General features: G+C 40.3%; 23 non-coding genes across 23 annotated transcripts; all 23 read right to left on the minus strand.

Moving 5' to 3' along the window:
- Positions 1-438: 438 nt before the first annotated feature.
- On the minus strand, positions 439-520 carry TRNAL-UAG (transfer RNA leucine (anticodon UAG)). The gene has a single exon. It is a non-coding gene; the product is annotated as a tRNA-Leu (tRNA).
- Positions 521-1402: 882 nt separating this feature from the next.
- TRNAL-AAG (transfer RNA leucine (anticodon AAG)) lies at positions 1403-1484 on the minus strand. Its single transcript has one exon. It is a non-coding gene; the product is annotated as a tRNA-Leu (tRNA).
- A 575-nt stretch (positions 1485-2059) lies between these two features.
- Positions 2060-2141, minus strand: TRNAL-UAG (transfer RNA leucine (anticodon UAG)). The gene has a single exon. It is a non-coding gene; the product is annotated as a tRNA-Leu (tRNA).
- An 882-nt stretch (positions 2142-3023) lies between these two features.
- Positions 3024-3105, minus strand: TRNAL-AAG (transfer RNA leucine (anticodon AAG)). Its single transcript has one exon. It is a non-coding gene; the product is annotated as a tRNA-Leu (tRNA).
- Positions 3106-3679: 574 nt separating this feature from the next.
- On the minus strand, positions 3680-3761 carry TRNAL-UAG (transfer RNA leucine (anticodon UAG)). Its single transcript has one exon. It is a non-coding gene; the product is annotated as a tRNA-Leu (tRNA).
- An 882-nt stretch (positions 3762-4643) lies between these two features.
- Positions 4644-4725, minus strand: TRNAL-AAG (transfer RNA leucine (anticodon AAG)). Its single transcript has one exon. It is a non-coding gene; the product is annotated as a tRNA-Leu (tRNA).
- A 574-nt stretch (positions 4726-5299) lies between these two features.
- Positions 5300-5381, minus strand: TRNAL-UAG (transfer RNA leucine (anticodon UAG)). The gene has a single exon. It is a non-coding gene; the product is annotated as a tRNA-Leu (tRNA).
- An 882-nt stretch (positions 5382-6263) lies between these two features.
- On the minus strand, positions 6264-6345 carry TRNAL-AAG (transfer RNA leucine (anticodon AAG)). Its single transcript has one exon. It is a non-coding gene; the product is annotated as a tRNA-Leu (tRNA).
- A 575-nt stretch (positions 6346-6920) lies between these two features.
- TRNAL-UAG (transfer RNA leucine (anticodon UAG)) lies at positions 6921-7002 on the minus strand. The gene has a single exon. It is a non-coding gene; the product is annotated as a tRNA-Leu (tRNA).
- Positions 7003-8542: 1540 nt separating this feature from the next.
- On the minus strand, positions 8543-8624 carry TRNAL-UAG (transfer RNA leucine (anticodon UAG)). The gene has a single exon. It is a non-coding gene; the product is annotated as a tRNA-Leu (tRNA).
- An 882-nt stretch (positions 8625-9506) lies between these two features.
- Positions 9507-9588, minus strand: TRNAL-AAG (transfer RNA leucine (anticodon AAG)). The gene has a single exon. It is a non-coding gene; the product is annotated as a tRNA-Leu (tRNA).
- A 574-nt stretch (positions 9589-10162) lies between these two features.
- TRNAL-UAG (transfer RNA leucine (anticodon UAG)) lies at positions 10163-10244 on the minus strand. The gene has a single exon. It is a non-coding gene; the product is annotated as a tRNA-Leu (tRNA).
- An 882-nt stretch (positions 10245-11126) lies between these two features.
- TRNAL-AAG (transfer RNA leucine (anticodon AAG)) lies at positions 11127-11208 on the minus strand. The gene has a single exon. It is a non-coding gene; the product is annotated as a tRNA-Leu (tRNA).
- A 575-nt stretch (positions 11209-11783) lies between these two features.
- Positions 11784-11865, minus strand: TRNAL-UAG (transfer RNA leucine (anticodon UAG)). The gene has a single exon. It is a non-coding gene; the product is annotated as a tRNA-Leu (tRNA).
- Positions 11866-12747: 882 nt separating this feature from the next.
- TRNAL-AAG (transfer RNA leucine (anticodon AAG)) lies at positions 12748-12829 on the minus strand. Its single transcript has one exon. It is a non-coding gene; the product is annotated as a tRNA-Leu (tRNA).
- A 575-nt stretch (positions 12830-13404) lies between these two features.
- TRNAL-UAG (transfer RNA leucine (anticodon UAG)) lies at positions 13405-13486 on the minus strand. Its single transcript has one exon. It is a non-coding gene; the product is annotated as a tRNA-Leu (tRNA).
- Positions 13487-15024: 1538 nt separating this feature from the next.
- TRNAL-UAG (transfer RNA leucine (anticodon UAG)) lies at positions 15025-15106 on the minus strand. The gene has a single exon. It is a non-coding gene; the product is annotated as a tRNA-Leu (tRNA).
- An 882-nt stretch (positions 15107-15988) lies between these two features.
- TRNAL-GAG (transfer RNA leucine (anticodon GAG)) lies at positions 15989-16070 on the minus strand. Its single transcript has one exon. It is a non-coding gene; the product is annotated as a tRNA-Leu (tRNA).
- Positions 16071-16643: 573 nt separating this feature from the next.
- On the minus strand, positions 16644-16725 carry TRNAL-UAG (transfer RNA leucine (anticodon UAG)). Its single transcript has one exon. It is a non-coding gene; the product is annotated as a tRNA-Leu (tRNA).
- A 1550-nt stretch (positions 16726-18275) lies between these two features.
- TRNAL-UAG (transfer RNA leucine (anticodon UAG)) lies at positions 18276-18357 on the minus strand. Its single transcript has one exon. It is a non-coding gene; the product is annotated as a tRNA-Leu (tRNA).
- Positions 18358-19237: 880 nt separating this feature from the next.
- TRNAL-AAG (transfer RNA leucine (anticodon AAG)) lies at positions 19238-19319 on the minus strand. The gene has a single exon. It is a non-coding gene; the product is annotated as a tRNA-Leu (tRNA).
- A 2496-nt stretch (positions 19320-21815) lies between these two features.
- TRNAL-AAG (transfer RNA leucine (anticodon AAG)) lies at positions 21816-21897 on the minus strand. The gene has a single exon. It is a non-coding gene; the product is annotated as a tRNA-Leu (tRNA).
- Positions 21898-22472: 575 nt separating this feature from the next.
- TRNAL-UAG (transfer RNA leucine (anticodon UAG)) lies at positions 22473-22554 on the minus strand. The gene has a single exon. It is a non-coding gene; the product is annotated as a tRNA-Leu (tRNA).
- Between the last annotated feature and the right edge of the window lie 1302 nt (positions 22555-23856).

Below are 23856 nucleotides of genomic sequence, written 5' to 3' on the forward strand. Positions count from 1 at the left end.
TCACGGAGATGGCCAAGATGCCACCTTATGTGTTTCAGTCCTCTTTCTGAGGCAGCAGGTGGTGGTCACTTTACACTTGAGAGTGGACTTTGGGTGCAGCATTCTGTGGCAAGTTCACTTGGCACTCTGCTGAAAAGTGTGCCAGCTTTTCATTAGTACTGCTTGTTTTTTGGTGTCCACACTTAAAGTGTTAATGTGGAATCTAGCTTACAGGAGAGGTAATCACGTTCAGTTGGACTTGTTTTGTAACGTTGACAAGATTTCACTAGTCATCTCATCAGAAGTGTGCCCTTTTGGAAGACTTCTCAACCAAAGCATGCAATTTCCTAATGCTGCTGTTCTGAGATTCCAGTGTGTTGAGCAAGGAATGCCAGCAAAGTGCAGCAGAAACTTCAGAGACGCTTGAGCAATCAAGGATAGGCATTTGTTAAAAGAGCTTGGCAGCAGTGGGATTTGAACCCACGCCTCCAAAGAGACTGGAGCCTAAATCCAGCGCCTTAGACCGCTCGGCCATGCTACCTGTGAAAGTGCTCTTGCTAAGGACTAAAAAGAGGCATGACAGTCTACATTCCATGCTCTGCATTCATTGTTTGTATGTGACATGTACGTAACATGTATGTCATGTGTGTCATATGTATGTAACGTGTGTAACATGTATTTCATAAGTGTATGACATGTATGTAACATGTATTCAACATGTATGTCATATGTATGTATAATCTGTGTAATATGTGTGTAACACGTATGTAATATGTGTGATATGTATGCCATATGTGTATTGTGTGTCATATGTGTAACATGTATGTAACATGTGTGTACCATGCATGTCATATGCATGTCATATGTGTGTAACATGTATGTAAGAAATGTGCAACATGCATGTCATATGTGTGTCATATTAATGTAACATGTGTGTGACATGCATGTCATATGTGTGTAGCATGTATGTGATGTGTATGACATGTATGCTATATGTGTGTAATATGTGTAACATGCATGTGACATGTGTGTAAAATTGTGTCTAAATGGTGTGTAACATGAGTGTGACATGTATGTAACATGCATGCAACATGTATATCATATGTATGTAACATTTGTGTAATATGTGTGAACTATGTGTGTAATATGTAAGTAGCACGTGTGTCACATGTGTGTAACATGTATGTCATATGTGTGTAGTGTGTGTAGCATGTATGTAATATGTGCACAACATGCATATTATATGTATGTATCATGTATCAAACAAAACATGCAATGATTGCAGCTTTTCTAATGCTGCCAAAGCAGAGAGGTAAGTGTTTTTTGAGATTCCAGTGAGTTGGGAAAGGAACTGCAGTAAATTGCAGGAGCAAGATCAGAGAAGCTTGAGCCCTAGAGGGTAGGGATTTTGTTAAAAGGAGTTTGGCAGCAGTGGGATTCGAACCCACGCCCCCAAAGAGACTGGAGCCTTAATCCAGCGCCTTAGACCGCTCGGCCATGCTACCCATAAAAATGAACACGTTATCGACTAAAATGGGGTGGGACATTCCATGCTCTGCATTCATTGCTTGAGCTGGAGGCCTCAGAACTCTAAACTACAAGTATTCACCACTTTATCCATTATAAAAGGTAGTTAAAGTTTCACGGAGATGGCCAAGATGCCACCTTATGTGTTTCAGTCCTCTTTCTGAGGCAGCAGGTGGTGGTCACTTTACACTTGAGAGTGGACTTTGGGTGCAGCATTCTGTGGCAAGTTCACTTGGCACTCTGCTGAAAAGTGTGCCAGCTTTTCATTAGTACTGCTTGTTTTTTGGTGTCCACACTTAAAGTGTTAATGTGGAATCTAGCTTACAGGAGAGGTAATCACGTTCAGTTGGACTTGTTTTGTAACGTTGACAAGATTTCACTAGTCATCTCATCAAAAGTGTGCCCTTTTGGAAGACTTCTCAACCAAAGCATGCAATTTCCTAATGCTGCTGTTCTGAGATTCCAGTGTGTTGAGCAAAGGAATGCCAGCAAAGTGCAGCAGAAACTTCAGAGACGCTTGAGCAATCAAGGATAGGCATTTGTTAAAAGAGCTTGGCAGCAGTGGAATTTGAACCCACGCCTCCAAAGAGACTGGAGCCTAAATCCAGCGCCTTAGACCGCTCGGCCATGCTACCTGTGAAAGTGCTCTTGCTAAGGACTAAAAAGAGGCATGACAGTCTACATTCCATGCTCTGCATTCATTGTTTGTATGTGACATGTACGTAACATGTATGTCATGTGTGTCATATGTATGTAACGTGTGTAACATGTATTTCATAAGTGTATGACATGTATGTAACATGCATTCAACATGTATGTCATATGTATGTATAATCTGTGTAATATGTGTGTAACACGTATGTAATATGTGTGATATGTATGCCATATGTGTATTGTGTGTCATATGTGTAACATGTATGTAACATGTGTGTACCATGCATGTCATATGCATGCCATATGTGTGTAACATGTATGTAAGATATGTGCAACATGCATGTCATATGTGTGTCATATTAATGTAACATGTGTGTGACATGCATGGCATATGTGTGTAGCATGTATGTGATGTGTATGACATGTATGTTATATGTGTGTAATATGTGTAACATGCATGTGACATGTGTGTAAAATTGTGTCTAAATGGTGTGTAACATGAGTGTGACATGTATGTAACATGCATGCAACATGTATATCATATGTATGTAACATTTGTGTAATATGTGTGAACTATGTGTGTAATATGTAAGTAGCACGTGTGTCACATGTGTGTAACATGTATGTCATATGTGTGTAGTGTGTGTAGCATGTATGTAATATGTGCACAACATGCATATTATATGTATGTATCATGTATCAAACAAAACATGCAATGATTGCAGCTTTTCTAATGCTGCTAAAGCAGAGAGGTAAGTGTTTTTTGAGATTCCAGTGAGTTGGGAAAGGAACTGCAGTAAATTGCAGGAGCAAGATCAGAGAAGCTTGAGCCCTAGAGGGTAGGGATTTTGTTAAAAGGAGTTTGGCAGCAGTGGGATTCGAACCCACGCCCCCAAAGAGACTGGAGCCTTAATCCAGCGCCTTAGACCGCTCGGCCATACTACCCATAAAAATGAACACGTTATCGACTAAAATGGGGTGGGACATTCCATGCTCTGCATTCATTGCTTGAGCTGGAGGCCTCAGAACTCTAAACTACAAGTATTCACCACTTTATCCATTATAAAAGGTAGTTGAAGTTTCACGGAGATGGCCAAGATGCCACCTTATGTGTTTCAGTCCTCTTTCTGAGGCAGCAGGTGGTGGTCACTTTACACTTGAGAGTGGACTTTGGGTGCAGCATTCTGTGGCAAGTTCACTTGGCACTCTGCTGAAAAGCGTGCCAGCTTTTCATTAGTACTGCTTGTTTTTTGGTGTCCACACTTAAAGTGTTAATGTGGAATCTAGCTTACAGGAGAGGTAATCACGTTCAGTTGGACTTGTTTTGTAACGTTGACAAGATTTCACTAGTCATCTCATCAGAAGTGTGCCCTTTTGGAAGACTTCTCAACCAAAGCATGCAATTTCCTAATGCTGCTGTTCTGAGATTCCAGTGTGTTGAGCAAGGAATGCCAGCAAAGTGCAGCAGAAACTTCAGAGACGCTTGAGCAATCAAGGATAGGCATTTGTTAAAAGAGCTTGGCAGCAGTGGGATTTGAACCCACGCCTCCAAAGAGACTGGAGCCTAAATCCAGCGCCTTAGACCGCTCGGCCATGCTACCTGTGAAAGTGCTCTTGCTAAGGACTAAAAAGAGGCATGACAGTCTACATTCCATGCTCTGCATTCATTGTTTGTATGTGACATGTACGTAACATGTATGTCATGTGTGTCATATGTATTTAACGTGTGTAACATGTATTTCATAAGTGTATGACATGTATGTAACATGTATTCAACATGTATGTCATATGTATGTATAATCTGTGTAATATGTGTGTAACACGTATGTAATATGTGTGATATGTATGCCATATGTGTATTGTGTGTCATATGTGTAACATGTATGTAACATGTGTGTACCATGCATGTCATATGCATGTCATATGTGTGTAACATGTATGTAAGATATGTGCAACATGCATGTCATATGTGTGTCATATTAATGTAACATGTGTGTGACATGCATGTCATATGTGTGTAGCATGTATGTGATGTGTATGACATGTATGCTATATGTGTGTAATATGTGTAACATGCATGTGACATGTGTGTAAAATTGTGTCTAAATGGTGTGTAACATGAGTGTGACATGTATGTAACATGCATGCAACATGTATATCATATGTATGTAACATTTGTGTAATATGTGTGAACTATGTGTGTAATATGTAAGTAGCACGTGTGTCACATGTGTGTAACATGTATGTCATATGTGTGTAGTGTGTGTAGCATGTATGTAATATGTGCACAACATGCATATTATATGTATGTATCATGTATCAAACAAAACATGCAATGATTGCAGCTTTTCTAATGCTGCCAAAGCAGAGAGGTAAGTGTTTTTTGAGATTCCAGTGAGTTGGGAAAGGAACTGCAGTAAATTGCAGGAGCAAGATCAGAGAAGCTTGAGCCCTAGAGGGTAGGGATTTTGTTAAAAGGAGTTTGGCAGCAGTGGGATTCGAACCCACGCCCCCAAAGAGACTGGAGCCTTAATCCAGCGCCTTAGACCGCTCGGCCATGCTACCCATAAAAATGAACACGTTATCGACTAAAATGGGATGGGACATTCCATGCTCTGCATTCATTGCTTGAGCTGGAGGCCTCAGAACTCTAAACTACAAGTATTCACCACTTTATCCATTATAAAAGGTAGTTAAAGTTTCACGGAGATGGCCAAGATGCCACCTTATGTGTTTCAGTCCTCTTTCTGAGGCAGCAGGTGGTGGTCACTTTACACTTGAGAGTGGACTTTGGGTGCAGCATTCTGTGGCAAGTTCACTTGGCACTCTGCTGAAAAGTGTGCCAGCTTTTCATTAGTACTGCTTGTTTTTTGGTGTCCACACTTAAAGTGTTAATGTGGAATCTAGCTTACAGGAGAGGTAATCACGTTCAGTTGGACTTGTTTTGTAACGTTGACAAGATTTCACTAGTCATCTCATCAGAAGTGTGCCCTTTTGGAAGACTTCTCAACCAAAGCATGCAATTTCCTAATGCTGCTGTTCTGAGATTCCAGTGTGTTGAGCAAGGAATGCCAGCAAAGTGCAGCAGAAACTTCAGAGACGCTTGAGCAATCAAGGATAGGCATTTGTTAAAAGAGCTTGGCAGCAGTGGGATTTGAACCCACGCCTCCAAAGAGACTGGAGCCTAAATCCAGCGCCTTAGACCGCTCGGCCATGCTACCTGTGAAAGTGCTCTTGCTAAGGACTAAAAAGAGGCATGACAGTCTACATTCCATGCTCTGCATTCATTGTTTGTATGTGACATGTACGTAACATGTATGTCATGTGTGTCATATGTATGTAACGTGTGTAACATGTATTTCATAAGTGTATGACATGTATGTAACATGTATTCAACATGTATGTCATATGTATGTATAATCTGTGTAATATGTGTGTAACACGTATGTAATATGTGTGATATGTATGCCATATGTGTATTGTGTGTCATATGTGTAACATGTATGTAACATGTGTGTACCATGCATGTCATATGCATGCCATATGTGTGTAACATGTATGTAAGAAATGTGCAACATGCATGTCATATGTGTGTCATATTAATGTAACATGTGTGTGACATGCACGTCATATGTGTGTAGCATGTATGTGATGTGTATGACATGTATGCTATATGTGTGTAATATGTGTAACATGCATGTGACATGTGTGTAAAATTGTGTCTAAATGGTGTGTAACATGAGTGTGACATGTATGTAACATGCATGCAACATGTATATCATATGTATGTAACATTTGTGTAATATGTGTGAACTATGTGTGTAATATGTAAGTAGCACGTGTGTCACATGTGTGTAACATGTATGTCATATGTGTGTAGTGTGTGTAGCATGTATGTAATATGTGCACAACATGCATATTATATGTATGTATCATGTATCAAACAAAACATGCAATGATTGCAGCTTTTCTAATGCTGCCAAAGCAGAGAGGTAAGTGTTTTTTGAGATTCCAGTGAGTTGGGAAAGGAACTGCAGTAAATTGCAGGAGCAAGATCAGAGAAGCTTGAGCCCTAGAGGGTAGGGATTTTGTTAAAAGGAGTTTGGCAGCAGTGGGATTCGAACCCACGCCCCCAAAGAGACTGGAGCCTTAATCCAGCGCCTTAGACCGCTCGGCCATGCTACCCATAAAAATGAACACGTTATCGACTAAAATGGGGTGGGACATTCCATGCTCTGCATTCATTGCTTGAGCTGGAGGCCTCAGAACTCTAAACTACAAGTATTCACCACTTTATCCATTATAAAAGGTAGTTAAAGTTTCACGGAGATGGCCAAGATGCCACCTTATGTGTTTCAGTCCTCTTTCTGAGGCAGCAGGTGGTGGTCACTTTACACTTGAGAGTGGACTTTGGGTGCAGCATTCTGTGGCAAGTTCACTTGGCACTCTGCTGAAAAGTGTGCCAGCTTTTCATTAGTACTGCTTGTTTTTTGGTGTCCACACTTAAAGTGTTAATGTGGAATCTAGCTTACAGGAGAGGTAATCACGTTCAGTTGGACTTGTTTTGTAACGTTGACAAGATTTCACTAGTCATCTCATCAAAAGTGTGCCCTTTTGGAAGACTTCTCAACCAAAGCATGCAATTTCCTAATGCTGCTGTTCTGAGATTCCAGTGTGTTGAGCAAAGGAATGCCAGCAAAGTGCAGCAGAAACTTCAGAGACGCTTGAGCAATCAAGGATAGGCATTTGTTAAAAGAGCTTGGCAGCAGTGGAATTTGAACCCACGCCTCCAAAGAGACTGGAGCCTAAATCCAGCGCCTTAGACCGCTCGGCCATGCTACCTGTGAAAGTGCTCTTGCTAAGGACTAAAAAGAGGCATGACAGTCTACATTCCATGCTCTGCATTCATTGTTTGTATGTGACATGTACGTAACATGTATGTCATGTGTGTCATATGTATGTAACGTGTGTAACATGTATTTCATAAGTGTATGACATGTATGTAACATGCATTCAACATGTATGTCATATGTATGTATAATCTGTGTAATATGTGTGTAACACGTATGTAATATGTGTGATATGTATGCCATATGTGTATTGTGTGTCATATGTGTAACATGTATGTAACATGTGTGTACCATGCATGTCATATGCATGCCATATGTGTGTAACATGTATGTAAGATATGTGCAACATGCATGTCATATGTGTGTCATATTAATGTAACATGTGTGTGACATGCATGGCATATGTGTGTAGCATGTATGTGATGTGTATGACATGTATGTTATATGTGTGTAATATGTGTAACATGCATGTGACATGTGTGTAAAATTGTGTCTAAATGGTGTGTAACATGAGTGCGACATGTATGTAACATGCATGCAACATGTATATCATATGTATGTAACATTTGTGTAATATGTGTGAACTATGTGTGTAATATGTAAGTAGCACGTGTGTCACATGTGTGTAACATGTATGTCATATGTGTGTAGTGTGTGTAGCATGTATGTAATATGTGCACAACATGCATATTATATGTATGTATCATGTATCAAACAAAACATGCAATGATTGCAGCTTTTCTAATGCTGCTAAAGCAGAGAGGTAAGTGTTTTTTGAGATTCCAGTGAGTTGGGAAAGGAACTGCAGTAAATTGCAGGAGCAAGATCAGAGAAGCTTGAGCCCTAGAGGGTAGGGATTTTGTTAAAAGGAGTTTGGCAGCAGTGGGATTCGAACCCATGCCCCCAAAGAGACTGGAGCCTTAATCCAGCGCCTTAGACCGCTCAGCCATGCTACCCATAAAAAATGAACACGTTATTGACTAAAATCAGGTGGGACATTCCATGCTCTGCATTCATTGCTTGAGCTGGAGGCCTCAGAACTCTAAACTACAAGTATTCACCACTTTATCCATTATAAAAGGTAGTTGAAGTTTCACGGAGATGGCCAAGATGCCACCTTATGTGTTTCAGTCCTCTTTCTGAGGCAGCAGGTGGTGGTCACTTTACACTTGAGAGTGGACTTTGGGTGCAGCATTCTGTGGCAAGTTCACTTGGCACTCTGCTGAAAAGTGTGCCAGCTTTTCATTAGTACTGCTTGTTTTTTGGTGTCCACACTTAAAGTGTTAATGTGGAATCTAGCTTACAGGAGAGGTAATCACGTTCAGTTGGACTTGTTTTGTAACGTTGACAAGATTTCACTAGTCATCTCATCAAAAGTGTGCCCTTTTGGAAGACTTCTCAACCAAAGCATGCAATTTCCTAATGCTGCTGTTCTGAGATTCCAGTGTGTTGAGCAAAGGAATGCCAGCAAAGTGCAGCAGAAACTTCAGAGACGCTTGAGCAATCAAGGATAGGCATTTGTTAAAAGAGCTTGGCAGCAGTGGGATTTGAACCCACGCCTCCAAAGAGACTGGAGCCTAAATCCAGCGCCTTAGACCGCTCGGCCATGCTACCTGTGAAAGTGCCCTTGCTAAGGACTAAAAAGAGGCACGACAGTCTACATTCCATGCTCTGCATTCATTGTTTGTATGTGACATGTACGTAACATGTATGTCATGTGTGTCATATGTATGTAACGTGTGTAACATGTATTTCATAAGTGTATGACATGTATGTAACATGCATTCAACATGTATGTCATATGTATGTATAATCTGTGTAATATGTGTGTAACACGTATGTAATATGTGTGATATGTATGCCATATGTGTATTGTGTGTCATATGTGTAACATGTATGTAACATGTGTGTACCATGCATGTCATATGCATGCCATATGTGTGTAACATGTATGTAAGATATGTGCAACATGCATGTCATATGTGTGTCATATTAATGTAACATGTGTGTGACATGCATGGCATATGTGTGTAGCATGTATGTGATGTGTATGAAATGTATGTTATATGTGTGTAATATGTGTAACATGCATGTGACATGTGTGTAAAATTGTGTCTAAATGGTGTGTAACATGAGTGCGACATGTATGTAACATGCATGCAACATGTATATCATATGTATGTAACATTTGTGTAATATGTGTGAACTATGTGTGTAATATGTAAGTAGCACGTGTGTCACATGTGTGTAACATGTATGTCATATGTGTGTAGTGTGTGTAGCATGTATGTAATATGTGCACAACATGCATATTATATGTATGTATCATGTATCAAACAAAACATGCAATGATTGCAGCTTTTCTAATGCTGCTAAAGCAGAGAGGTAAGTGTTTTTTGAGATTCCAGTGAGTTGGGAAAGGAACTGCAGTAAATTGCAGGAGCAAGATCAGAGAAGCTTGAGCCCTAGAGGGTAGGGATTTTGTTAAAAGGAGTTTGGCAGCAGTGGGATTCGAACCCACGCCCCCAAAGAGACTGGAGCCTTAATCCAGCGCCTTAGACCGCTCGGCCATGCTACCCATAAAAATGAACACGTTATCGACTAAAATCGGGTGGGACATTCCATGCTCTGCATTCATTGCTTGAGCTGGAGGCCTCAGAACTCTAAACTACAAGTATTCACCACTTTATCCATTATAAAAGGTAGTTGAAGTTTCACGGAGATGGCCAAGATGCCACCTTATGTGTTTCAGTCCTCTTTCTGAGGCAGCAGGTGGTGGTCACTTTACACTTGAGAGTGGACTTTGGGTGCAGCATTCTGTGGCAAGTTCACTTGGCACTCTGCTGAAAAGTGTGCCAGCTTTTCATTAGTACTGCTTGTTTTTTGGTGTCCACACTTAAAGTGTTAATGTGGAATCTAGCTTACAGGAGAGGTAATCACGTTCAGTTGGACTTGTTTTGTAACGTTGACAAGATTTCACTAGTCATCTCATCAAAAGTGTGCCCTTTTGGAAGACTTCTCAACCAAAGCATGCAATTTCCTAATGCTGCTGTTCTGAGATTCCAGTGTGTTGAGCAAGGAATGCCAGCAAAGTGCAGCAGAAACTTCAGAGACACTTGAGCAATCAAGGATAGGCATTTGTTAAAAGAGCTTGGCAGCAGTGGGATTTGAACCCACGCCTCCAAAGAGACTGGAGCCTAAATCCAGCGCCTTAGACCGCTCGGCCATGCTACCTGTGAAAGTGCCCTTGCTAAGGACTAAAAAGAGGCACGACAGTCTACATTCCATGCTCTGCATTCATTGTTTGTATGTGACATGTACGTAACATGTATGTCATGTGTGTCATATGTATGTAACGTGTGTAACATGTATTTCATAAGTGTATGACATGTATGTAACATGCATTCAACATGTATGTCATATGTATGTATAATCTGTGTAATATGTGTGTAACACGTATGTAATATGTGTGATATGTATGCCATATGTGTATTGTGTGTCATATGTGTAACATGTATGTAACATGTGTGTACCATGCATGTCATATGCATGCCATATGTGTGTAACATGTATGTAAGATATGTGCAACATGCATGTCATATGTGTGTCATATTAATGTAACATGTGTGTGACATGCATGGCATATGTGTGTAGCATGTATGTGATGTGTATGAAATGTATGTTATATGTGTGTAATATGTGTAACATGCATGTGACATGTGTGTAAAATTGTGTCTAAATGGTGTGTAACATGAGTGCGACATGTATGTAACATGCATGCAACATGTATATCATATGTATGTAACATTTGTGTAATATGTGTGAACTATGTGTGTAATATGTAAGTAGCACGTGTGTCACATGTGTGTAACATGTATGTCATATGTGTGTAGTGTGTGTAGCATGTATGTAATATGTGCACAACATGCATATTATATGTATGTATCATGTATCAAACAAAACATGCAATGATTGCAGCTTTTCTAATGCTGCTAAAGCAGAGAGGTAAGTGTTTTTTGAGATTCCAGTGAGTTGGGAAAGGAACTGCAGTAAATTGCAGGAGCAAGATCAGAGAAGCTTGAGCCCTAGAGGGTAGGGATTTTGTTAAAAGGAGTTTGGCAGCAGTGGGATTCGAACCCACGCCCCCAAAGAGACTGGAGCCTTAATCCAGCGCCTTAGACCGCTCGGCCATGCTACCCATAAAAATGAACACGTTATCGACTAAAATCGGGTGGGACATTCCATGCTCTGCATTCATTGCTTGAGCTGGAGGCCTCAGAACTCTAAACTACAAGTATTCACCACTTTATCCATTATAAAAGGTAGTTGAAGTTTCACGGAGATGGCCAAGATGCCACCTTATGTGTTTCAGTCCTCTTTCTGAGGCAGCAGGTGGTGGTCACTTTACACTTGAGAGTGGACTTTGGGTGCAGCATTCTGTGGCAAGTTCACTTGGCACTCTGCTGAAAAGTGTGCCAGCTTTTCATTAGTACTGCTTGTTTTTTGGTGTCCACACTTAAAGTGTTAATGTGGAATCTAGCTTACAGGAGAGGTAATCACGTTCAGTTGGACTTGTTTTGTAACGTTGACAAGATTTCACTAGTCATCTCATCAAAAGTGTGCCCTTTTGGAAGACTTCTCAACCAAAGCATGCAATTTCCTAATGCTGCTGTTCTGAGATTCCAGTGTGTTGAGCAAAGGAATGCCAGCAAAGTGCAGCAGAAACTTCAGAGACGCTTGAGCAATCAAGGATAGGCATTTGTTAAAAGAGCTTGGCAGCAGTGGGATTTGAACCCACGCCTCCAAAGAGACTGGAGCCTAAATCCAGCGCCTTAGACCGCTCGGCCATGCTACCTGTGAAAGTGCCCTTGCTAAGGACTAAAAAGAGGCATGACAGTCTACATTCCATGCTCTGCATTCATTGTTTGTATGTGACATGTACGTAACATGTATGTCATGTGTGTCATATGTATGTAACGTGTGTAACATGTATTTCATAAGTGTATGACATGTATGTAACATGCATTCAACATGTATGTCATATGTATGTATAATCTGTGTAATATGTGTGTAACACGTATGTAATATGTGTGATATGTATGCCATATGTGTATTGTGTGTCATATGTGTAACATGTATGTAACATGTGTGTACCATGCATGTCATATGCATGCCATATGTGTGTAACATGTATGTAAGATATGTGCAACATGCATGTCATATGTGTGTCATATTAATGTAACATGTGTGTGACATGCATGGCATATGTGTGTAGCATGTATGTGATGTGTATGAAATGTATGTTATATGTGTGTAATATGTGTAACATGCATGTGACATGTGTGTAAAATTGTGTCTAAATGGTGTGTAACATGAGTGTGACATGTATGTAACATGCATGCAACATGTATATCATATGTATGTAACATTTGTGTAATATGTGTGAACTATGTGTGTAATATGTAAGTAGCACGTGTGTCACATGTGTGTAACATGTATGTCATATGTGTGTAGTGTGTGTAGCATGTATGTAATATGTGCACAACATGCATATTATATGTATGTATCATGTATCAAACAAAACATGCAATGATTGCAGCTTTTCTAATGCTGCTAAAGCAGAGAGGTAAGTGTTTTTTGAGATTCCAGTGAGTTGGGAAAGGAACTGCAGTAAATTGCAGGAGCAAGATCAGAGAAGCTTGAGCCCTAGAGGGTAGGGATTTTGTTAAAAGGAGTTTGGCAGCAGTGGGATTCGAACCCATGCCCCCAAAGAGACTGGAGCCTTAATCCAGCGCCTTAGACCGCTCGGCCATGCTACCCATAAAAAATGAACACGTTATTGACTAAAATCGGGTGGGACATTCCATGCTCTGCATTCATTGCTTGAGCTGGAGGCCTCAGAACTCTAAACTACAAGTATTCACCACTTTATCCATTATAAAAGGTAGTTGAAGTTTCACGGAGATGGCCAAGATGCCACCTTATGTGTTTCAGTCCTCTTTCTGAGGCAGCAGGTGGTGGTCACTTTACACTTGAGAGTGGACTTTAGGTGCAGCATTCTTTGGCAAGTTCACTTGGCACTCTGCTGAAAAGTGTGCCAGCTTTTCATTAGTACTGCTTGTTTTTTGGTGTCCACACTTAAAGTGTTAATGTGGAATCTAGCTTACAGGAGAGGTAATCACATTCAGTTGGACTTGTTTTGTAACGTTGACAAGATTTCACTAGTCATCTCATCAGAAGTGTGCCCTTTTGGAAGACTTCTCAACCAAATCATGCAATTTCCTAATGCTGCTGTTCTGAGATTCCAGTGTGTTGAGCAAGGAATGCCAGCAAAGTGCAGCAGAAACTTCAGAGACGCTTGAGCAATCAAGGATAGGCATTTGTTAAAAGAGCTTGGCAGCAGTGGGATTTGAACCCACGCCTCCAAAGAGACTGGAGCCTAAATCCAGCGCCTTAGACCGCTCGGCCATGCTACCTGTGAAAGTGCTCTTGCTAAGGACTAAAAAGAGGCACAACAGTCTACATTCCATGCTCTGCATTCATTGTTTGTATGTGACATGTACGTAACATGTATGTCATGTGTGTCATATGTATGTAACGTGTGTAACATGTATTTCATAAGTGTATGACATGTATGTAACATGCATTCAACATGTATGTCATATGTATGTATAATCTGTGTAATATGTGTGTAACACGTATGTAATATGTGTGATATGTATGCCATATGTGTATTGTGTGTCATATGTGTAACATGTATGTAACATGTGTGTACCATGCATGTCATATGCATGCCATATGTGTGTAACATGTATGTAAGATATGTGCAACATGCATGTCATATGTGTGTCATATTAATGTAACATGTGTGTGACATGCATGGCATATGTGTGTAGCATGTATGTGATGTGTATGACATGTATGTTATATGTGTGTAATATGTGTAACATGCATGTGACATGTGTGTAAAATTGTGTCTAAATGGTGTGTAACATGAGTGCGACATGTATGTAACATGCATGCAACATGTATATCATATGTATGTAACATTTGTGTAATATGTGTGAACTATGTGTGTAATATGTAAGTAGCACGTGTGTCACATGTGTGTAACATGTATGTCATATGTGTGTAGTGTGTAGCATGTATGTAATATGTGCACAACATGCATATTATATGTATGTATCATGTATCAAACAAAACATGCAATGATTGCAGCTTTTCTAATGCTGCTAAAGCAGAGAGGTAAGTGTTTTTTGAGATTCCAGTGAGTTGGGAAAGGAACTGCAGTAAATTGCAGGAGCAAGATCAGAGAAGCTTGAGCCCTAGAGGGTAGGGATTTTGTTAAAAGGAGTTTGGCAGCAGTGGGATTCGAACCCATGCCCCCAAAGAGACTGGAGCCTTAATCCAGCGCCTTAGACCGCTCAGCCATGCTACCCATAAAAAATGAACACGTTATTGACTAAAATCAGGTGGGACATTCCATGCTCTGCATTCATTGCTTGAGCTGGAGGCCTCAGAACTCTAAACTACAAGTATTCACCACTTTATCCATTATAAAAGGTAGTTGAAGTTTCACTGAGATGGCCAAGATGCCACCTTATGTGTTTCAGTCCTCTTTCTGAGGCAGCAGGTGGTGGTCACTTTACACTTGAGAGTGGACTTTGGGTGCAGCATTCTGTGGCAAGTTCACTTGGCACTCTGCTGAAAAGTGTGCCAGCTTTTCATTAGTACTGCTTGTTTTTTGGTGTCCACACTTAAAGTGTTAATGTGGAATCTAGCTTACAGGAGAGGTAATCACGTTCAGTTGGACTTGTTTTGTAACGTTGACAAGATTTCACTAGTCATCTCATCAAAAGTGTGCCCTTTTGGAAGACTTCTCAACCAAAGCATGCAATTTCCTAATGCTGCTGTTCTGAGATTCCAGTGTGTTGAGCAAAGGAATGCCAGCAAAGTGCAGCAGAAACTTCAGAGACGCTTGAGCAATCAAGGATAGGCATTTGTTAAAAGAGCTTGGCAGCAGTGGGATTTGAACCCACGCCTCCAAAGAGACTGGAGCCTAAATCCAGCGCCTTAGACCGCTCGGCCATGCTACCTGTGAAAGTGCCCTTGCTAAGGACTAAAAAGAGGCATGACAGTCTACATTCCATGCTCTGCATTCATTGTTTGTATGTGACATGTACGTAACATGTATGTCATGTGTGTCATATGTATGTAACGTGTGTAACATGTATTTCATAAGTGTATGACATGTATGTAACATGCATTCAACATGTATGTCATATGTATGTATAATCTGTGTAATATGTGTGTAACACGTATGTAATATGTGTGATATGTATGCCATATGTGTATTGTGTGTCATATGTGTAACATGTATGTAACATGTGTGTACCATGCATGTCATATGCATGCCATATGTGTGTAACATGTATGTAAGATATGTGCAACATGCATGTCATATGTGTGTCATATTAATGTAACATGTGTGTGACATGCATGGCATATGTGTGTAGCATGTATGTGATGTGTATGAAATGTATGTTATATGTGTGTAATATGTGTAACATGCATGTGACATGTGTGTAAAATTGTGTCTAAATGGTGTGTAACATGAGTGTGACATGTATGTAACATGCATGCAACATGTATATCATATGTATGTAACATTTGTGTAATATGTGTGAACTATGTGTGTAATATGTAAGTAGCACGTGTGTCACATGTGTGTAACATGTATGTCATATGTGTGTAGTGTGTGTAGCATGTATGTAATATGTGCACAACATGCATATTATATGTATGTATCATGTATCAAACAAAACATGCAATGATTGCAGCTTTTCTAATGCTGCTAAAGCAGAGAGGTAAGTGTTTTTTGAGATTCCAGTGAGTTGGGAAAGGAACTGCAGTAAATTGCAGGAGCAAGATCAGAGAAGCTTGAGCCCTAGAGGGTAGGGATTTTGTTAAAAGGAGTTTGGCAGCAGTGGGATTCGAACCCACGCCCCCAAAGAGACTGGAGCCTCAATCCAGCGCCTTAGACCGCTCGGCCATGCTACCCATAAAAATGAACACGTTATCGACTAAAATCGGGTGGGACATTCCATGCTCTGCATTCATTGCTTGAGCTGGAGGCCTCAGAACTCTAAACTACAAGTATTCACCACTTTATCCATTATAAAAGGTAGTTGAAGTTTCACGGAGATGGCCAAGATGCCACCTTATGTGTTTCAGTCCTCTTTCTGAGGCAGCAGGTGGTGGTCACTTTACACTTGAGAGTGGACTTTGGGTGCAGCATTCTGTGGCAAGTTCACTTGGCACTCTGCTGAAAAGTGTGCCAGCTTTTCATTAGTACTGCTTGTTTTTTGGTGTGCACACTTAAAGTGTTAATGTGGAATCTAGCTTACAGGAGAGGTAATCACGTTAGTTGGACTTGTTTTGTAACGTTGACAAGATTTCACTAGTCATCTCATCAGAAGTGTGCCCTTTTGGAAGACTTCTCAACCAAAGCATGCAATTTCCTAATGCTGCTGTTCTGAGATTCCAGTGTGTTGAGCAAGGAATGCCAGCAAAGTGCAGCAGAAACTTCAGAGACACTTGAGCAATCAAGGATAGGCATTTGTTAAAAGAGCTTGGCAGCAGTGGGATTTGAACCCACGCCTCCAAAGAGACTGGAGCCTAAATCCAGCGCCTTAGACCGCTCGGCCATGCTACCTGTGAAAGTGCTCTTGCTAAGGACTAAAAAGAGGCATGACAGTCTACATTCCATGCTCTGCATTCATTGTTTGTATGTGACATGTACGTGACATGTACGTAACATGTATGTCATGTGTGTCATATGTATGTAACGTGTGTAACATGTATTTCATAAGTGTATGACATGTATGTAACATGCATTCAACATGTATGTCATATGTATGTATAATCTGTGTAATATGTGTGTAACACGTATGTAATATGTGTGATATGTATGCCATATGTGTATTGTGTGTCATATGTGTAACATGTATGTAACATGTGTGTACCATGCATGTCATATGCATGCCATATGTGTGTAACATGTATGTAAGATATGTGCAACATGCATGTCATATGTGTGTCATATTAATGTAACATGTGTGTGACATGCATGGCATATGTGTGTAGCATGTATGTGATGTGTATGACATGTATGTTATATGTGTGTAATATGTGTAACATGCATGTGACATGTGTGTAAAATTGTGTCTAAATGGTGTGTAACATGAGTGTGACATGTATGTAACATGCATGCAACATGTATATCATATGTATGTAACATTTGTGTAATATGTGTGAACTATGTGTGTAATATGTAAGTAGCACGTGTGTCACATGTGTGTAACATGTATGTCATATGTGTGTAGTGTGTGTAGCATGTATGTAATATGTGCACAACATGCATATTATATGTATGTATCATGTATCAAACAAAACATGAAATGATTGCAGCTTTTCTAATGCTGCTAAAGCAGAGAGGTAAGTGTTTTTTGAGATTCCAGTGAGTTGGGAAAGGAACTGCAGTAAATTGCAGGAGCAAGATCAGAGAAGCTTGAGCCCTAGAGGGTAAGGATTTTGTTAAAAGGAGTTTGGCAGCAGTGGGATTCGAACCCATGCCCCCAAAGAGACTGGAGCCTTAATCCTGCGCCTTAGACCGCTCGGCCATGCTACCCATAAAAAATGAACACGTTATTGACTAAAATCGGGTGGGACATTCCATGCTCTGCATTCATTGCTTGAGCTGGAGGCCTCAGAACTCTAAACTACAAGTATTCACCACTTTATCCATTATAAAAGGTAGTTGAAGTTTCACGGAGATGGCCAAGATGCCACCTTATGTGTTTCAGTCCTCTTTCTGAGGCAGCAGGTGGTGGTCACTTTACACTTGAGAGTGGACTTTAGGTGCAGCATTCTTTGGCAAGTTCACTTGGCACTCTGCTGAAAAGTGTGCCAGCTTTTCATTAGTACTGCTTGTTTTTTGGTGTCCACACTTAAAGTGTTAATGTGGAATCTAGCTTACAGGAGAGGTAATCACATTCAGTTGGACTTGTTTTGTAACGTTGACAAGATTTCACTAGTCATCTCATCAGAAGTGTGCCCTTTTGGAAGACTTCTCAACCAAATCATGCAATTTCCTAATGCTGCTGTTCTGAGATTCCAGTGTGTTGAGCAAGGAATGCCAGCAAAGTGCAGCAGAAACTTCAGAGACGCTTGAGCAATCAAGGATAGGCATTTGTTAAAAGAGCTTGGCAGCAGTGGGATTTGAACCCACGCCTCCAAAGAGACTGGAGCCTAAATCCAGCGCCTTAGACCGCTCGGCCATGCTACCTGTGAAAGCGCTCTTGCTAAGGACTAAAAAGAGGCACAACAGTCTACATTCCATGCTCTGCATTCATTGTTTGTATGTGACATGTACGTAACATGTATGTCATGTGTGTCATATGTATGTAACGTGTGTAACATGTATTTCATAAGTGTATGACATGTATGTAACATGCATTCAACATGTATGTCATATGTATGTATAATCTGTGTAATATGTGTGTAACACGTATGTAATATGTGTGATATGTATGCCATATGTGTATTGTGTGTCATATGTGTAACATGTATGTAACATGTGTGTACCATGCATGTCATATGCATGCCATATGTGTGTAACATGTATGTAAGATATGTGCAACATGCATGTCATATGTGTGTCATATTAATGTAACATGTGTGTGACATGCATGGCATATGTGTGTAGCATGTATGTGATGTGTATGACATGTATGTTATATGTGTGTAATATGTGTAACATGCATGTGACATGTGTGTAAAATTGTGTCTAAATGGTGTGTAACATGAGTGTGACATGTATGTAACATGCATGCAACATGTATATCATATGTATGTAACATTTGTGTAATATGTGTGAACTATGTGTGTAATATGTAAGTAGCACGTGTGTCACATGTGTGTAACATGTATGTCATATGTGTGTAGTGTGTAGCATGTATGTAATATGTGCACAACATGCATATTATATGTATGTATCATGTATCAAACAAAACATGCAATGATTGCAGCTTTTCTAATGCTGCTAAAGCAGAGAGGTAAGTGTTTTTTGAGATTCCAGTGAGTTGGGAAAGGAACTGCAGTAAATTGCAGGAGCAAGATCAGAGAAGCTTGAGCCCTAGAGGGTAGGGATTTTGTTAAAAGGAGTTTGGCAGCAGTGGGATTCGAACCCATGCCCCCAAAGAGACTGGAGCCTTAATCCAGCGCCTTAGACCGCTCGGCCATGCTACCCATAAAAAATGAACACGTTATTGACTAAAATCAGGTGGGACATTCCATGCTCTGCATTCATTGCTTGAGCTGGAGGCCTCAGAACTCTAAACTACAAGTATTCACCACTTTATCCATTATAAAAGGTAGTTGAAGTTTCACGGAGATGGCCAAGATGCCACCTTATGTGTTTCAGTCCTCTTTCTGAGGCAGCAGGTGGTGGTCACTTTACACTTGAGAGTGGACTTTGGGTGCAGCATTCTGTGGCAAGTTCACTTGGCACTCTGCTGAAAAGTGTGCCAGCTTTTCATTAGTACTGCTTGTTTTTTGGTGTCCACACTTAAAGTGTTAATGTGGAATCTAGCTTACAGGAGAGGTAATCACGTTCAGTTGGACTTGTTTTGTAACGTTGACAAGATTTCACTAGTCATCTCATCAAAAGTGTGCCCTTTTGGAAGACTTCTCAACCAAAGCATGCAATTTCCTAATGCTGCTGTTCTGAGATTCCAGTGTGTTGAGCAAAGGAATGCCAGCAAAGTGCAGCAGAAACTTCAGAGACGCTTGAGCAATCAAGGATAGGCATTTGTTAAAAGAGCTTGGCAGCAGTGGGATTTGAACCCACGCCTCCAAAGAGACTGGAGCCTAAATCCAGCGCCTTAGACCGCTCGGTCATGCTACCTGTGAAATGGCCCCTTACCTTACTGCTGTAAGGTAAACAGCAAATCAAGCAGTAAAAACAAGGGTCCAGGGATTCTATCCCAATTCCTAGCAGGTGGATATTGGTCCCCTCAGGTAGGTATTTTTCCTCTCAGATAGTTTCCATATAGATCTTTGGCTTCAGTATAACTCCCAGAGGTCTCTTCCTTGAGATTCTCCTTCTTAGGATAATGTAGTCTCATGCATTCCCTTCTGTCTTGGGCAGGACCAAATGAGAAATTATGGAAAGCAATCCTCCCATATGTTGAATTAAGGAGTGATCTCTTCCTAGTGGAGCGCAGTGGAGGAGTGATAGTCACTCCTCCACTGCGCTCCACTAGGAAGAGATCACTCCTTAATTCAACATATGGGAGGATTGCTTTCCATAATTTCTCATTTGGTCCTGCCCAAGACAGAAGGGAATGCATGAGACTACATTATCCTAAGAAGGAGAATCTCAAGGAAGAGACCTCTGGGAGTTATACTGAAGCCAAAGATCTATATGGAAACTATCTGAGAGGAAAAATACCTACCTGAGGGGACCAATATCCACCTGCTAGGAATTGGGATAGAATCCCTGGACCCTTGTTTTTGCTGCTTGATTTGCTGTTTACCTTACAGCAGTAAGGTAAGGGGCCATTTTACCTAGTGTGCCGTGTATACTGGAGACACAGAAATTACAACACGATTGCTGGCACCTGTTTTTTTCTTTTTGAGAAGCACTGAACAAGTCACTGAGCACCTATTTCAGCTTATATATAGACTGTCTTATATACATATTTAATTTTTTTTATTAAGAAGATTACGGAACTAATTATCACTGGCACTTCATTTAATTTCACTAAAGACTGTATTTTACCAACTTTTTGTAATCATGCACTATGAATTGCACGTTTTAATATAAGACATTTGCACTTTATGGAATATTTTTCCCTTTTACTTAGAGCTATTTATGTTGATATATAAACACATGATTTCTGGAATTTAAGTTTTATAATACACTGGTTACTATCTGTTTTTTTTTTTTTTTTTTTTTTTCATAGCACAAGGCACCTTAATTTTTATTTAAGATAGGCTAGTTGATTTATAGCTAGATTTTATTTCTTCCAGTATTAGGCTCTGTATATTTATATCTAGTTCAGGTAGCGCAACACCATCTGTTTGATTTTCATTTTTATTATCTGGGGGTTAGGGTTCATACCCCTGTCGGTAGTTTGCTGCAACCTATCCTTTTAAATAGTTTAGGCCCTTGACGACAGCGCGGGGATACCTTAACCCAAACCATGCTACCTGTGAAAGTGCTCTTGCTAAGGACTAAAAAGAGGCATGACAGTCTACATTCCATGCTCTGCATTCATTGTTTGTATGTGACATGTACGTAACATGTATGTCATGTGTGTCATATGTATGTAACGTGTGTAACATGTATTTCATAAGTGTATGACATGTATGTAACATGCATTCAACATGTATGTCATATGTATGTATAATCTGTGTAATATGTGTGTAACACGTATGTAATATGTGTGAACTATGTGTGTAATATGTAAGTAGCACGTGTGTCACATGTGTGTAACATGTATGTCATATGTGTGTAGTGTGTGTAGCATGTATGTAATATGTGCACAACATGCATATTATATGTATGTATCATGTATCAAACAAAACATGCAATGATTGCAGCTTTTCTAATGCTGCTAAAGCAGAGAGGTAAGTGTTTTTTGAGATTCCAGTGAGTTGGGAAAGGAACTGCAGTAAATTGCAGGAGCAAGATCAGAGAAGCTTGAGCCCTAGAGGGTAGGGATTTTGTTAAAAGGAGTTTGGCAGCAGTGGGATTCGAACCCACGCCCCCAAAGAGACTGGAGCCTTAATCCAGCGCCTTAGACCGCTCGGCCATGCTACCCATAAAAATGAACACGTTATCGACTAAAATCGGGTGGGACATTCCATGCTCTGCATTCATTGCTTGAGCTGGAGGCCTCAGAACTCTAAACTACAAGTATTCACCACTTTATCCATTATAAAAGGTAGTTGAAGTTTCACGGAGATGGCCAAGATGCCACCTTATGTGTTTCAGTCCTCTTTCTGAGGCAGCAGGTGGTGGTCACTTTACACTTGAGAGTGGACTTTGGGTGCAGCATTCTGTGGCAAGTTCACTTGGCACTCTGCTGAAAAGTGTGCCAGCTTTTCATTAGTACTGCTTGTTTTTTGGTGTGCACACTTAAAGTGTTAATGTGGAATCTAGCTTACAGGAGAGGTAATCACGTTCAGTTGGACTTGTTTTGTAACGTTGACAAGATTTCACTAGTCATCTCATCAAAAGTGTGCCCTTTTGGAAGACTTCTCAACCAAAGCATGCAATTTCCTAATGCTGCTGTTCTGAGATTCCAGTGTGTTGAGCAAAGGAATGCCAGCAAAGTGCAGCAGAAACTTCAGAGACGCTTGAGCAATCAAGGATAGGCATTTGTTAAAAGAGATTGGCAGCAGTGGGATTTGAACCCACGCCTCCAAAGAGACTGGAGCCTAAATCCAGCGCCTTAGACCGCTCGGCCATGCTACCTGTGAAAGTGCTCTTGCTAAGGACTAAAAAGAGGCACGACAGTCTACCTTCCATGCTCTGCATTCATTGTTTGTATGTGACATGTACGTAACATGTATGTCATGTGTGTCATATGTATGTAACGTGTGTAACATGTATTTCATAAGTGTATGACATGTATGTAACATGCATTCAACATGTATGTCATATGTATGCATAATCTGTGTAATATGTGTGTAACACGTATGTAATATGTGTGATATGTATGCCATATGTGTATTGTGTGTCATATGTGTAACATGTATGTAACATGTGTGTACCATGCATGTCATATGCATGCCATATGTGTGTAACATGTATGTAAGATATGTGCAACATGCATGTCATATGTGTGTCATATTTTTTTTTTTTTTTAAATATAATTTTTATTAAATTTCACAGTTACAAGTAGAGTGTTGAACAAGATCACTTGAATAATACATTGTAACATTCAAAGTAAAATAAAATGAAATAAAATAGAGTATATTGAACTCGAATGAGAACATTATTATTGAAACATACATGTGATGTTTGTAATGAACAGTGTACCGCGATCACTCCAGCTGGAATTTACGGCTAAGGGACATGCCCGAACCTCTCTAGCGCCCCAATTGGGATCACACTGCGCCAGAGGAGGTCCCTCGTTTGAGGTTGAATAAACATACATTCCAGCTGGAAGATCGCCTATAAGATGATTAACAAATAATTGACTTCCTAAACGAACAATTTGCTTCCACTACCTAGTAATGACGTGGACAATATGTTTTTAGGGACATCAACGGCCATACCATTCCTTCCAACAATTCCAGTTTTTGTCAAAAGTCAAGCAAGAATTATTTCTAATTGATAATAACCTTTCGTAATGATAGTTAATATTCACTTGAGCCGTTACCTCAGAGGGATTCGGAGAGAGGATATTTTTCCAGTGCCTGGCAATTATCAGTTTTGCTGTGGTTAAAACATGCGTCACAACCGTCCGGTATTGATAAGGGTAGTTATGTAAACCTAAATGGAGAATGGCCAGAGCTGGGTTTGGTTTCTGTAATATGCCGGTAATTTCGGCCAAGACCGTGAATATTTTTCTCCAGAAACTAGTTAGATTTTTACACTGCCAGAAAATGTGTAGGATTGTTCCGGTTGACTCACAATTTCTCCAGCATAATTGGGAATGCGTAGGGAATATTCTAGCTAATTGAAAGGGTGTCCTGTACCATTTAGTGAGGATTTTTTGGGTCAGTTCCCAGTGATTGATGCAGTGTGTGGCTTTATAATTGTAATGCAAGG

Source organism: Lithobates pipiens, unplaced genomic scaffold (genome assembly GCF_037356315.1).
Source record: "Lithobates pipiens isolate NorthernLeopardFrog02 unplaced genomic scaffold, aLitPip1_a1.2 Scaffold_28, whole genome shotgun sequence".
Lineage (NCBI taxonomy): Eukaryota > Metazoa > Chordata > Amphibia > Anura > Ranidae > Lithobates > Lithobates pipiens.